This window comes from Folsomia candida, unplaced genomic scaffold, assembly GCF_002217175.1.
Source record: "Folsomia candida strain VU population unplaced genomic scaffold, ASM221717v1 Fcan01_Sc009, whole genome shotgun sequence".
NCBI lineage: Eukaryota > Metazoa > Arthropoda > Collembola > Entomobryomorpha > Isotomidae > Folsomia > Folsomia candida.
Genome location: NW_019091201.1, coordinates 2,188,358 through 2,204,848, shown reverse-complemented (window position 1 = coordinate 2,204,848; position 16,491 = coordinate 2,188,358). Strand labels below are relative to the sequence as shown.

General features: G+C 39.5%; 1 protein-coding gene and 1 long non-coding RNA gene across 2 annotated transcripts in view; one reads left to right on the top strand and one right to left on the bottom strand.

Annotated features, from left to right (window-relative positions):
• The window catches only part of LOC118436541, a 77,236-nt gene that overhangs the window by 52,933 nt on the left and 7,812 nt on the right, over positions 1-16,491 (bottom strand). The window lies entirely within an intron of this gene.
• Positions 10,729-12,218, top strand: LOC110854218. Its single transcript, XR_002548298.2, has 3 exons — positions 10,729-11,284; positions 11,381-11,483; positions 11,563-12,218. It is a non-coding gene; the product is annotated as an uncharacterized LOC110854218 (long non-coding RNA).

The following is a 16,491-nucleotide window of genomic DNA, read 5'->3' as shown; positions in this document are numbered from 1 at the left end:
TTATTTATGCTAATAATGTAGTTTTGTTATTGATACATAAGTAGCACTGGAGAAAAGCCGGATATGCACATTGTACATAATTCTCAAGTGTACTGTACCGTATTCTTCTCCTTGGAGCACATTTTACATATTTGATATTTTATAGTATTGGACATTATTGCTCTTTTCACTTTCCTACTCGGTCATAAAAATAGGATTTACTGCGGGCTTGAGACCCACCAGCGTTTCCTCAGGGACGCCAAATAACATTTGAGCGAAACACCTTTTCCTTGTCAGCACCAACTCAACAACAAAGAAGTCGAGGAGCGCATTTTTATGGAGAAAGTTAAACCAAGAAAGTGTGCAGCTCACGACTCAACGAGGTTTTAATACTTCGTATCGATATTAAATACACATTAAATTCTTGATACATTTTCAGAAACATACATACATGAAAAAAATTTGTAATTGGAAATTAAACGGGGACACATGATACATGTGAAAGTTGTCATTTCAAATCTCTTCAGTACAATGTTTGTTTATGAAAATAGACACTATTTTGCATACAATACAACGAAACCACACCACAAAATACACTGTGAGCTAAAATAGGACCACACCACAACCATGAAGTGAACTTATCCACTCCTTCCTTACCCACGACACGGAGAATATCCGTCTGATCCTATTACGATACCAACCTCCAACTTCACTTCACCCCATGACACGAAATGGAACAGTAAGCAAATGTAGTGTAATGTAAAGTAATGTAATGTAATCCGGGATTTACACTAAACTAGACTCTACATAAACCAACTTTCACCCTACTTGAACTAATTCAGATTATGAAGAAGGGGGAGGAATATACATAAGCTCGTGGATATTTTAGCTGCGGTCTGGTCGAGTGGGTGGCATTGTGCCCATCATGAAACGTAAACCACCACCATCAAACCAAAATCGAATCCACTCCTATCTCTTTAATATCTCTGAGCTTGATTTGATACAAGTTTGACAGAGGGAATTTAACTTACCAAAATGGTCCACCAAGTCATCTCGCTCGACACCGCCGCTGCCCTCTTTGATTGTGCGGTGGTCGGATCGAGTGGAATTTGGGGCAAGGATCCTTCCATCGACTTGAGAACAATTCGATTAATTTGGATGATTGAAACTTGCCCGGCACTATATAATTATGTACACTAACGAATTAAACGACCTGTCTCCCACACACGTTGGTATCTATCTAACAAGCAAAAATCTATCGACTCACTGACCACCAAATTGGTTGACCAGACCACCACATCGTCCGAAATCTAAGGTAAGAATGGCCCAGGAGTCGGTCCGGTTCAGAAAGCAGTGTTGGCCGCAGGGGTTCGTCGAATAATGATAACAAACCCTTCACATCCAGTCCAGTCCAGTGGCAAATGTAGGGAATCTTTTATACGTCACTTTCCCCGTGAATGAGCCCGGTTGGGGGTTTTTATTCATCAGGGTGCCAGAGTGCGGACCATTTTTCATGTCTTACATCCATACCTGCAAAACTTTTCGAGCAGAGTGAGACAGCATTATTGGAAATTTTTGAGCACTTCAGAAATATTGATTTATTTTATTTCCAGAATGATTATGCAATTGAGATGTTATACAATTTTCAAAATTTCAAAATTTTTGCGCACCCTGCCCCTCAAACGTCACAGGGCAGGTGGTGTAGCTCCGTTTACACAAAGGTAGAACAGAAGAGCGATTAAATATTTGATCCTTTAATCTCTGCTTAAGCTCGTGTTTATGGACGCACATCAATATCACCTACTACCTCAAATCCAGATAGATCGGAGTGCTGCCATTACTTATTTACACTTTTTCTTCTCTGCTTTCTCCTCCTCCTCCTCTGCATCACCTTTGCTTTTGCTATACTGCTACTGGCCACCCACCAACTTCTTAAATGCATACATCACCAAGGACGAGATCTTCTTGATACATTTCTATGGTCGAGATCTTCCTGCTTCTTACACCCAGTAAAATTAACTTTCTCCTCCACAATACCTCGCCAGACATCCAACAACATTTACCAAATCAACGACTCAAATTAGTTTTCACTTCAAACAACCACGGAATGTAAAGCGGCAGCATTTTGCGGTGTGGGCTGCGGGGCTGTGCAGAGATTGTGTTCATTTTGGGACGGTGAAAAAGGCAATCTTGATTTTTATATTGGGCCGAATTGTACCGAAAACGTACCCATTTTTCCCGGTATGATGGGTGGATGGCCAATTTCCGTTACCTTTTGATGTTCAGAACACAATATCCTAGTCACATACATATTACATTCGTAATGTATGTGCTTTCACCAACAACTCTTCAGCTACTATGTTCTCCTGCTTCCAGGTTGGAAGAAATGCATTAATCCCCAGACTTGCTTTAGGGTGGAATCCTAGACGAGACTAAACCTCGGAAGAAATCTGATATAAAACGTGAACGCAAGAAGAAAGCTTATTTGTCTGACCAATCTGGATGTGTGGAATGAAGATGAAAGGGTTGAGTAAATTAAATGAGACGAGGATAAATGGACTTTGGTTGGGAGTTACGAAACAAATAGATACGTTACAATTTCATCGGGCAGCATAAATTTTGTGATTAAAATGAGACGAGATATGTGCGTAGGTAAATTTCTGGACTTTCACTATTTTTTGAATCTGGTTTGATTTATGGAGTTGCAATTTATTAAAGAATGAATAAATACACTGGTAGAAATCTGGTATAGTCAGACAGGTATTGATTATTTCTTGGTAATAAAGTTGCTACCACTTGGTATTAAAATTATACAGGTCCGTAAAAATTTTCTTACCGACATGGCAAAACTTTAATACCTCGCGATTACTTCACGGTATTACTTATTAATACCATTTTGGTAGAGTCATATATGAATACCGATTGGTATTATTTTATTACCGGATTTTATTTGCATTTGTGTTGACCAATACTATTTTTTGTCTGCGTCAATCAGCCATTTCATCCTTTGTTCTCTCCCAAACCTATCACGACTGAAGCGAAATGCGCACATTGATACATTCTTCGTATTCAATTTATACCATCAAACTCAAACCTGAGCTTGATGAGATTTTCCAATAAATCTTTCACATTCCAGACATCATTTCCAGATCGGGGCAGGAATTTCCAAACCCATTCATCACATTTTCCCACACTTTCACCCCAACAAAATTCCTTTCCTTCTGCTCAAGAAAGGAATTGTTTAAGCATAAAAATTTGTTAAAAAGAAGAATTTCTCGGGAAATTGAGCCTAGAAAAAAAACCTTGTTTTGAGTTATTGCTAAATTGGATATATTGTTGTTATTTCGTAACAAATATTTTTTAAGCCACATCAACCAACTCCACACTTTATTCGCGAGTTAACTTTTTTTTACAAGGGGAAAGATTTATACTGCAATAAATTACTTTCACTCCGTCAGTTCCATTTCAGCTAGGGAAAGCGAAGGAAGGAAAGCTTTCTAATTTTGGGGAATACTAATAGCACTAATTTCCCGAAAGCTTAGGCATACATCGAGCCGAGTTGTTGTTTGCTTCTCGTTTTATGCTTCCTTTACTCCATTATTTGCATAATGTTAATGTCGTGCACATTTGCGAAAGTGTACTTAATTTTATAGAAAGTCAGTGAAATGGAATGCAATGGGAAAGGATTCGCTACATTCTCGAAATTGTTTGACTTTGTTGTTGATGCTGCTGCGCAGCTATAATTGTGCTGTGTTTTCACCATGTCATGAGAGCCAGACTTGGAGTGATGATTGAGAGAAAGGAGTGGTTTAAATCAAAGGAAGTATTGATTCAAGGACTACTTTTTTTGGTATTTTTTGATGTGGAATATATGTACGAGTATGGCAAAAGAGATACTCGTGTAACGTAAATAATTGAGTGTTATTACAGTGTGTGTACTTATAAGAGAGAGGTTTCTGCAGTATGTATGATGACAGGCTCAAATTTTCTGTGTGGGATGATGACATATTCGAGTCGTTAAACAAGAGTCGAAAATCAAAAAGGTGAAAGTTAACTGCTGAAACTTTCTTTCAAAAGAAGAAACACGATTTTTTTACTTCATAGTCAAGTATTGGTGTAAAGAGAAAGTCTATAAATGAAACAAAAAAGTCTTTGATTTTGATTTTTTCTTCACACAGATTTCCTCCTCCACCTCTACCTTTCTTCCTCCCTCATTTTCACTCAATCCAACCAACCACCAAACTTTGAAACCCCACACAATCCACGGTGTGAGAAGAATGTCTTAAATTAACCGGAAGGAAAACGTACCAGTCTCACTTTCTCTCTACCTCAACGAAAGTTTGCTCAACTTGTGATATTTCGTCATAAAAATAATTTACACAATGTTGCGCAATTTGTCTGAAAATGGGCACTTCATATAAAGAATTCATGCCCAATCTTGCCGTCTTCTTCCTCCTCCTCCCGCTTGCTTACTTGAGATAAGTAATGAAATGCAGCAGCAATATGTGGAGAATAACAAAGCTAGCTACCAGCTAAGCTTAAGCTGAACCGCGGCTGCTGCTCGCCTGGGAGAACAAATGTCTGTCTGTTGTTTGTCTTTGAACGAAAGTGGGGCGACATTCCTTCATTTCACTCTTTGGTAAATTAACACTAGATGAGAAACGAAAGTTGTACGTTGCCACTTTCTTCGCTTTGGTGGATCAAGCCCACTTCATAATTGCCCAGCAGGGTGGAGGAGAAAGTAGTTGGAGAAAGGGCTGTGACGGAAGAAGCAAGTGTCACAATTATGTTTTTGTTCTTTCTCTCTCCTCCGCTTTCTCCATATTCTCATTAGAAATAAGAACAACGAGAATCAAATGAAATTTCATGCGACCCACGAAACGAAACGAAACGAATGTGACAAAAGAAATTAAAAGTGAAAATGAAAACAAGAGAGAAAACAAAGAATTTTGATTAAACTTGTAAACAGTGGTACATACAACGGGAGAGAGTTTTAGATTCGGGTCCGCCATAAATAACCAAGAAGGTCCGCACCCACCGCAATGTGTGTTAATAATGAAAACTTGGTAGCTAGAATGTATATGTACAACTGCTATTTTTGGAAGAATGTTTGCCCAGATATAAGTAAAACCAGGTATTTCAATTTGATCCGGTGGCAGGCAACATGAAAACAAAATTGGCACATAACTCGACATCCTGATTGCTTTTGGCACCAGGCAAGATGCATCAGGAGAAAGTTCAACTCTGCTTTATTATTTGAGTCCGGTGAAAGTGTCGTAGTGGCCGGGGAGACATGTGGGGACATTAACATTGTAGGATAGGGGAGGGAGGGGTTTGTATAACATGGGGAGATGATGCGGACATCGAACAACCGTGGGGACATTGCTTCCGCGGCCACTGAGGTTACGACAGGAGAAAGTATGCACCAAGTATGTCCGTATGTGTACATAAGAGAAAACTATCGTACGTCGTACACGTGCAGATGGATATTTACCTACTTGCTGAACTTTATGTTACCGTATTCTTTAGAGGATTGGATGCTTTAAAGCTCTTCAGTCCTTCATAAAATGAAGTGTATTCAATCTTAATGGTGACCCCACAGCAACGATAAGACTGAGAAATTGAGCCATAAAGTGACCACAGGACTCGGCCAGGCTAGATTGGACGGACGGTGGAATGGAATTGGCTGTCCAAATTTACCAGGCAGGGGGTAGTTGCTAGATACTTACACGTATAACATTATGAAATAAGTTATGAGCACGTTTCCCTCCCTGGTAGGAACTATATTAAATTGAAATTGCACGTACATATGCAGCCCACTAACTAAAAGGGCAGAGGACACAAATCTCAACATTTTAGTTCCTCTTTCCTCCTACCAAAAGTGGAGAGAGGAGAGAGGAAAGATCGTAAATAATAAACTACAATGGAACCAAATGAAGAAAACGCTGTATATATAAAGTTAAAGTTGGTCCGTTCAACTACCCCGTGTAATATAATATACTTAACAAACTTGTGTAAGTAATTGGTTTCAAATGCAAATTCCTAATTGGCAATTTAAACCGTGTTATTCATTCGTCTTCATTATGACGAGATAATAATCGCGAATAAATCCTTTGGCTCGGAGATTCCCTCCAATTTAGGTGAGACGGCAAAATTGAGTAGATAACTTATGGGATGGATCCTCCTCTCCAAAAATTCTTGGCTCTCTCCTCCACGTTTGCCATGGTGGGTGACCTTCTTCTTTTAGTAAGTAGTTGACGACAACGCCGGCGACGACGACGGTCACGGGTGCGTGCGTGGGAGCAACAATTACCACGACTTTCCCCGGAAATAGGCTACTTCACCACGGCAAGTGTGTGGTACGTACGGATTTATTTTTTTAAACCCAACATGGTTCACGGTTTATATGTACATTCAGGTTTAAGTTTATCTCTCGGGTCGGTTGTGAATGCCCGGCGATGCGAGTGAGTATATTTGAAGAGATTTTTGGAACAGGAAGCGGAAGCCATATCTAAAACTCGAATCCAAATCCAACAAAATTCACATTTGGGAAAGTTACGACTTTTTTACAATTGTCACTTTCTCCTCCTTGACACAGCTTGAGGAGCACATAACAAAGCCATTTTTGTGCTCCATAACCCTCACACTGGTCGACAGACTAGCCATCATTTCTCCTTTTCAACTTTATGACACTAAGTTTTTAAAAAAAGTGAAGAGTTTTTTGAGGTGTAGGTAGATGCGTAAGTGGCCGCGGAAGCTGGGGGGACATTAACATTGTAGGATAGGGGAGGGCGGGGTTTGTATAACATGGGGAGATGATGCGGATGTCGAACAAACGTGGGGACATTGTCCCCCTAGTTCCGCGGTCACTGCGCAAGTGGGGATAGATACGTAAGTACATAAGTTATAGAATTTAGCAGAGATTGAAACACTGGGAAACACCCAGGGAAAGTTTCCAAGGTGGATAAAGTAATAGAATTATTTTCTGTAAATGTCACGAGAAATTTATAAATGTCAGAATCACTGTCACCTGTTAAGCAGGGCCATTCATAATTTTTCCTATCGGAAAACCCAGAACAGGAATTCATTCCTCCAAAAAGTCCTCCACTTCTCAAAGTTTTATAAAATGAAATATATTACTTTATAAGAGGCGAAATTCCCACGAGGAATCATCTTTAGTTTAACATTCCACCCAATTCCTACCATCCTTCCGGAAATCACAAGCGGAAAACAAACTGTTCCCGAGAGATTGCTCCTAGAAAATGTCACGTTCTTTACGAGCCTCACTTCACTGACATACATGCATACTTACATAGTCACCACGTAAAATAAGGCGAAAAGACAAAACACAGATTTATTCATGACGGAGTGTTAGTAAATGTTGAGATGAATTATAATTAGGTCGCGGCTGCTGCTGAACGAATTACATTTCCGCAACTACAAAAATACACATAAAGCAACCTTCCCTTTGATGTGAAGGCATTACCATTTTAAAAATATTTGTTGTTCCAACTTAGAAAAATACGGCGCAGCACGTGGACGTGGACTTTGGGAGTGTCTCTCACAGCATTCAGCCGAGAGAGGAAAAGTTCGTGATGGATTATCGTTTCGTGCCCAAAGTGGAAAAAGACAGGAAAAGATCGAGAAAGAAGGAGAGAAAGCGAAAAACAACTCGAGACGAGATGCGATGCTACCAAAAACATTAGTGCGGACGACCAAACCACAACATACCTGTTGATAACCACCATCACCACCTTCATTGAGATTGAGACTCATGCTTTCTTCTTCCTTTTCATGTTGAAGAATAGAGATGGACACGACGTTGTTGGTCAGTCCGGAGGTGTCCATTCCAACCAGCGTCGTAGTGTCACCATCACCACTAATGCCATGTTCATTATCACGACAACAGCTCGCACCACTCACGACGACGTCTAATCCACCACCATGACCACCTTTCTCCAACTGGTCAAAAGTATCAAAGTGCTCGAAAGAGCTCCATTTTCTCACGTTTTCCCACAAATAGAGTAACAGCACCATGTCGGCTTTGATGCGTGGAAAAGTTTTTATTATGAGATGGACGACGACACAGATATGTGGCATGTGTTGGGTTTTGAGATACTTTATCCGATACGATACAGAAAGAGACACGTTAATGCATCGAAAGAAACTACTTTCCAAACAAAATGCTATGGGAAAGTTTTGGTAAATTAGGTTCAATGATGATGATGATGATGGTAACGATTACGGAGCTACTTCAGACTTGCGGAGGAGTTTGTCACCCCTCTCAAAATGGTTGAATCACCGCACTAATTACAAAATTAGGAGTTGTTACTCAATAATAAATTTTATTAGGGTTGTTGCCTCCTCTACTTTCTCTATCCGCACCGGTGAACAGTCGCTCGCGTGCCGTTCTTCAAGTCTCAAAAGTAACTAAAACTGCAGTTGCGAAACTTTCTCCTCGGTGTATGTACGAAATCCTGTCCACGTATTGCTACCACCTCCACCTTTATTTTATTCCACTCATTCTGCAATTTACAACTTTCCCGTACAGGTAACTATTCGGGACCCAACGGTGAAATAAAACGCAATTAACTGCAGAAATAGAGAGAGATTTGCGTGAATGGTATGTATCAGTAGTGGGGTCGTTGCAATTCAAGTGTTCTTCTTCTCGTATTTGGATTGCTTCTCAACTGAAGAGTGAGTGCTACCGAACCGCTTGGGACTTTCTCTGTTTTTGTAATAGTAGCACCAGCCGCAGCACCAGCAGCAACAGCACCGTTTGAGTCTCAGGCAACGAATAGAGCACATTTCCACAAACAACCAGCCAGCCACCAACTAACCCAACAAAGAACGAGGAGAGAGAGAAAGTCTTTTATTGCAGCGACGGACATGTTCCTCCTCCTCTCTCAGCAGCAACGTGGCCGCCGTGTGGAGAAAGTTACTACATGTTGAGGCCAACATCCACACAATTCGCAACGTTATGTGAACTCATTCAGACGTTAAAATGCTAAAATGTAGAAACCTTACGTTACGTTGCATTGCTGGCTTGGCATGTTGAATGAGTGAGAAGGACAGGGTGCGAAGAAGAAGGCCCATTGTTATCCGGTAACAATAGATCTCTAGCTGTATTATTAAACTTGATGAAGACCGAAGGCAACAGAGTGGATTGAATTTATGGCGAAATAAATTGTGTGATAATTCCGTGAGTGGATTCATTCATTTAATCCGCAACTGTAAATATGTACAAGTTCGGGATACAGACAAATTTTATTCGGAAATCGTGGCTGGTACAATTTTATTATTTTTTCCCTGCTTTACGACTCTGCCTACCTCAGTTCAACTACTCCAATTTCACAGATGCATGCAGATATGTACGTACGTAAAGCTGACATAAGTTGAACGACATACACAGAAAGAGATGAGAGACATGGATCTGAAACCCTGGGATCAAAACCATTCTCAGCTTTGGCAGGCAGGAGCTTGTTCAGATGTTGAAGAGAGAGGAAGATGAGCATTGTATAATTCGTGGTCTGTGGTTTGTCTTGAACTTTCATCGTCCATTTCACTTTAATCATATTCATTGCTTTCTCCTCATGTCATCATCCGTACCGACGAATGCTATCCATGGAATGAAACCTATATCTATCGGTGTGTGTGCCCTTCGTGGCATGGCGTGGCTGGTTCTTCCCCTCTACTTTCTTTTCCTTGATGACGCCGCACTTTCTCCGCTCTCTGGCAGCAAACTCAACTTTCCAGTTTTTTGATAGTTTATTTGATGCTCTACATTTATCCCTGAGAGAGAAAGCAGAGGAGGAGGAGGAGACGGCGGGTATCATCATATCTAGATGTGCCCAAGCTAAACTTTAACCAAGATTATCGCACACAGATGTGAGTCCATGGAACAGAATGGGATGATTTTTATTATATTTTATTCAGTTCAAATGGTGCAGTCAAACCGTTATGGGGAGTATTACGGTCATACGTTATTGGAATGATGGTTTTGATTATGATGATTTTTTATTGTGTACTCGAATCCTTTTTTTGACTGTACTACTTTCTCCTCGTTAGTAAAAAAAAAATATCATAAATATTAAAGAGAATTTATTCAATTTCATCAAAACTGAATAAAATTATGGGCATGATAAAAGTGAAAGTTATGTAAGTAAGATGGGAAATGAAAATAGAATTTTCATTGCTTTTTGATTTTGAATTTTGCTACCCCGACCAACCATCTTTTGGATAAAAGAACTTACCCAAAAGTCGGGGACGAGTTGATAAATACTTTTTAAGCCGGAGAAAGAGAGAGAGACCAAAGTTTGTTGGACTGTCGGAATCATTCTTGTCATGGTTGGTTGGGTGATTGCGAGAGGAGATTACAACACCGCTGCCGTGGATGGCAGAATATTATGAGAGTTTTCTGTCGAAAATGCGATGGGAAAAATGAATCCTGTGCTTATATTGCAATCAAAAACTAAAATTCTCGCAAAGTTTTGAGACCTTCCAATCCAAAAGTTTTGATCGTCATTAAGCCTCCGTGCTACTAATGCGTATTACCACCTATGGCGTATGGACTGGTCTCATTTTCTTGTCTCCCCGAATTCGGGTGGTGGTGGTGATCAATGAAGCGAAAAGAGAGCAGAGCTGCTCCCGGGGTGGAATTAGGTTCACTAATGCGAATTGGGTGGTAGGTGGTAATTAAAAGATTGCCGTGTCTGCGGGTGAGAGAATATATTTTGAGTGGGTGGTCTGGTCAAAGTCAGAAAGAGATAAGGTGACGTCAGGAAACACTTAATAATTTAGATACTTAGGAAGTAGGCTTCCTGTCCGGTTTGCTGTTTGTGGAACATGTTTCTTAATGTATTATGCAGAGCAAGTTCAGTTAACAAATTTGTAACGGGAAAACGGTCGAAAATTGTGGCAGGTTCAAGAGATTATCAATTTTCAGGTAGAAATTATGTAGTAATGAGAAACAGTTGAAAATCGTATCACTGTGAGTAATGACCAGCCATTGAGCCCCGGATTTGCATACCTACTCACTCATTAACGTGGGGAATAATTGAATAAACCGGATTTGTTCGACCTTGGTTGAATTTTAGGTAGGAGACACCACAACATCATCACAGTAACAACAGTGCATGTGACTGACGTTTTTTTTCAGCAGTAAAACTTCACGTGAGAGTCGATCTTGTAAATTTTCATTGTTGCAGAATCATATAAAAAGTCTGGTATTTTTCTGATTTGTTGGAGATTAAAGTCGGTAGGCGAAAATTTCGTGCAAAATATATACGTAGCCATAAAAATATAGGTAAGAGGCCCTTTTATGTTTCCGTGTAATACAAAAATATTAATAATTGATAATAATTGGTAATAATTAATAACTCAAATTTTACTCTATTTTCAGAAATATGTCGACTGATATTTTTCTCAGCTAGAACTTCAAATAAAATATTAAAGTCGGTAGACGAAAATTGCGTGCAAAACATATACGTAGCCATAAAATACAGGTGATACTAAAAGTAAATGTTTCATCTTAGAATATACAAAAATTATTAATTTTTTGATAATTCATAACCCACATTTCAGAAATATGTCGACTAGTCGCATCCTTCGCCCACCGTTCACTCTCGCCACTGCCCGGGAGAAAGTTTCTCTAGCCCAGAACCTGTGGAATACTCGAAACCCGGAGAAAGTTGCGTTAGCTTACACTCCGAACTCCAGTTGGCGCAACCGGGACAAATTCTTCACGGGGAGAGACGCCATCGTGGCTTTCCTACGAGACAAGTGGACCCACGAGCTGGATTACAAACTGGAAAAATATCTCTTTTCTTTCAACGACAACAAAATTGCGGTCCACTTCCAGTACGAATTTCATAATGGGAAGGGTCAATGGTTTAGAACGTATGGGAATGAACACTGGACCTTCAATGAGGATGGTCTCATGGAAAAAAGGGATATGAGTGCGAACGATGTCGAGATCAAGGAGAGTGAGAGACTTTTCAAATAAGGGGAACGATTGGGACGATTTTGATTGAAAATTTTGGTTTTGGTTCACAATTTTGGTTGAACAACTAATTAAATAGTTTGAATTTCCCTAACCATACACCACTTTGAAATATTTTCATTATTATCAATTCTAAATTTACACATATTTTTATAATTTCCTAAATAAATTACTTAATTGTGTATGTTTCCTACAAAATTTCGAATAAATCGAGTCATCCTCTCATTTGTAAATCGTACCATTTTGCAAGAAATCTTATTACGCGTACCATTCTAAAATGTGCGATATCCACAAATACATACACGCATAGTACTTTGACCCCTTTTCTCCTCTCTGCTATAAAGCATCTCACTTTTTTTAAACACATGGGAAATTTCTGGGACAAAGTTCCGGAGAATTTAACTAGAAATAAAAAGGCACATATATTATTCAGTCCAGCAGCGAGATTTTGTACATGATTGTGTTTTGCGTCCCGTCCAATCCACCAACTGCACAACTATGTACGCAGCTCGACTTCATCTCCCTCCGAGTTCTTCTTCTTCTTTAAGAAGCAGGAAGGAAATAGTCTAAGTGCTCATTAATGTTGGACGGAGTCTTCTTGCTCCCACTTTTACTCTTATCCTGCTTGTATCGTACCGACCATTGTCTAAATTTGGGAGGAGGAGGTATCACATATCGCATCCAAATTTTTTGCGGTTTCGCATATCTGAGAATCGCTCACTAATTCATGAAGGAATTTCGGATTTTCTTTTTTTAATTAAAAATGTTTTAACTATGCATGCATGCATGCATTTACTTACTACGTACGTCTTGGACAAAGTTTATGAACAGTTTGGTCTACAGGGATGAGAAGGGGGTGAGAACGGAAAAGTATTGTTCCATAGTTGACCATTGTGTTGGGGCACAATGAGTTGATAAATATTAATTTCCGCTTCCCATTGACATCTCGGAAACTTGAAGAGTTCCCTGGAGAAAGGAGGGAGGCTTTCATTCAATGCAACAATGTTTTCACGAGGCGTAGTAAGAACTTGGGGAAAAGGGAAAGTAGAAGTTTCCTATCAGAACCATTAAGTATTTAGAGAAAGGTTTTATCCCAGTGATAGGTTGTAAATTGGACGTATTTAATAAATTGGAGGTAATTATATTACCTCCAATACGGGTGACATAAGATAGGGGTTTTTCAAACTCACAAAGATCGGGTTTTTCGTCGATCCACTTTAACAAATTTGATTTGGTAATTGAATAAATGTTGGTCAACTCTTATTAAATTTTGGTCACAGTCTTAAGAAATGAATGATGTTTTTTTAGGTCAATACAAATTACTCAAAGGAATGAAATAGGAGGAATCTGACGGATAATCTTGACATGATCTTGGTGACGTTTTGGACAAATTTTCAATGAAAGCAGAAAAGAAAGCGAGAAACTATAACGATAAATCACAAAAATTTGCTTTCAAGGTCCATAAGTACGTCCACAAGACTTGCAAATGCGTATCTAAGGTTCAGGTGGGAAAATTGTATGCAATTTGTCCCCCGGGTGCTGCAGGAGGTTAGTATCTAATCAGTAATCTTTAATTACTGCAAAAGACAATCAAACTGCATTCATTACGTATGCATCAAAAATGTTGAATTTTTCATCCACTTGTACCAAAAAATTAGCTACATCCTCAAAAAATGAGACCACGACTAGAATCCAGTCTATTTATGTAATTCTTCCCCACAAAACTTCAAACCCTATACGCCTTACTAATTCCTCATCACACACGATAAGCCGAAAACACAAACAAGTAGAATTAACCTACTTTATCACGATCAACAAGCCCTCCTTATACGTACATATCTTTGACGTTGAGTGAAAGTGGAAGTGCACCCCAGAGCAAGATTCATGAGCGGATTGGTATGATAATTACCACCGCAGCTGCCTCCGCCGCAGCATTATATGTCCATTGTTACGTGCCTAAACCCTCCCTCCTTTGGGCGATGGAAGCCAGACCAAACTACTTTTAGAAGCAAAAACAGGGTTATCAGATTCATCTCGACTCATTTCATTGTTCCGAGTGGTGGAAAACCAGGTGAAATTTTAACATCCAAATTCAGCCAAGAGATAAAAAGGAAGGATGTGTCGTGGTCTGGCCTGGGATGAATTTCATTTTCATTTCAACAACCCACCACTTGAGCCACCAGTCTTTACTGTGGTGGTGAAGTGGCTGCGGTTAAAGTTGGTCCACATCCACATTCATTTAATTCTACGTAGAGTGGCCGATAGTGAAAATACAGGAATTTCAGGAAGTGAGAGAGTCACGATGTCCTTGTTAGTTTAGAATTACATAGAAATTGTTTCAAACTGTGGCAATGCAATGTCGACATTTATTAAAGTTCGATTTTTGGTTCGTTCATATATATGTTTGGGAAAAGTGAAGTAAGTAAAAAATTCAATTAGGTAAAAAGAGTGGATTAACTTCCGACTAAAAATAGATGTACATATGACGTGTAGCGAGCGAGGAGTGTGTAGGAGGGAGTTTAGGTCCCTAAGTATGATGACATATGGAGATTATCCGTGTTCATCCTGTCAAGAAAAACGTCACCCGATGACAAATCCCCATTTCATCGAGACATTTATGACGTCCAAATTGAATTCATTCGTTCTTTTTAGTACGAATAAAATTCTGATAACTCGATAACCTAACTTGCGAACGCTCCATTTCCGAAAAGCCGGTGGTGGTGCAGGGAGGTGGGAGGAAGAAGGAAGAGTAAGGAACTATCCAGGTCAGGATTAACTTTCATTAAGCGTATTCTTCGCCTTAATGAACTCCCAGATCAAGCCAAGGACTGCGGAATGACTTGCACATACATTCATTTCATCGAGTCTTTGACTTTCACTCAACTTTCTCCAACCCACTTTCACTAATTCAACAGAGAGAAGAGAGGAAGAGACCCAACCATAAAATGCAGGGTAAATATCACATTATTCTCTCCTACTTCTTTTACATCCGCTCCCCTCATTTGCATAGCCTTGGACTTGAATGATAATCTTGCACAATATGAATGAGCAAAGAAAAGAATGACAACGAGACCTTTCACACTATGTAAAATAACTCTGCAAAAAATGATTATTTTAATTCAGCCGTAATAAAATAAAGGGAAAAGGGGGCATTTGAATTTATTGTTAATGTGAGACTTAGGAGTATCCAACATCATCAACACTTTCTCCGATGAAGGAGCACCAACTCTTCACATTCACACTTTGCATTCATTTCTCCAAGACTTATAATTTGCAATTCCTATGTATCCATTCCTGCCTGGTTGGTAAATCTTGTACAGAATCTTGAACGACATGGACATGGAAACTTTAGAGCATAATCCCCCCTTAACGAAGAATCCCGTCTGTTGTGTACTCATTTCACTCACTGCTTTTCACTAAGCAAGACTTGAGTCTGAATAATGTCTTCGTTAGTTCATTTGCCTCCTTGCTGCTCAAGGTGAACGAAACAATTTCGCTTTCTCTTCTCTCTTTGGCATCTTGAGATTTGGTATGAATTTCTCCGCCTCGCTAAACAAAAGGCAGGCCGAATAACCAATTTATACAAGGAATGCCATGAATTTAACGTATATGCGAGTAGTTAGTTAGTAGTTAATCCTTCCTACGCTTAAACTCTGCTCGTTAGCGTTTTAACAGCAGTATGTTACGTAGATAGCTTTGTTGTTAAGCCCTTCAAATTTGTTGACTTGGATGGACGAGATTATTAAGATAGTAGTAAATATAACCCGCGGAAATAATACCGGTCGGTAGTAATTTTATGTGTGCAGATTCATAAGTACAAAGTCTTCTTTGTGACTACGGGGAAATGCAAATGTCTCAAATTTATGAGTTCTTGTGTGGTCTCAAATGCATTGTTTTTGAAGTCGCGTGATGATGGATGGGCGGCGCATGTATGTGTTTAATAATTTATGGAAGGTTGACGTATTTTTAGGATTCACATGAATTTGAATGGAGGAAGTAAAAAGCTAAAAATGCGACCTGGACGTGATTTGCCGTTAGCTACGTAACGTGAGCAATGCAGTGTGTTACACGGTAAAGGAGTGTCTCTCTTGGGTACGTATGTCTTCTGGATTTGTTTCGTTATCCTGCTCTAAATTTTATGAAGCGTTATTGTCATGTTTTTGTTTCTCTAATCCAAAGTAGAAAAGCAGCGCTGGGTTCCGTTTTGTTGTGTGCGTAACAAAAAGAAAGCGCTGGATCCGGCATTGTTCAAGAGGCAACTTGGAAAAGTTTCACATTTCAGGAACAGACATTCATTCAGCAGCACGCCCAACAATGCCGAAATGTCATCAGAGAGGCAAGTTTGTGGCAAAGGGAGGAGTGGGTGGGAGAAATGTGGGATTGGACCTTTATGAAGAGTTAAATAGTTTGTGCATATATTTATTGGTCGGCTGTAGAATAATGGAATTAGGAATTTTGCATGGTGGGTAGAGTCAATTATTAAATTAGGACAATAACAAATTTTTGAATGC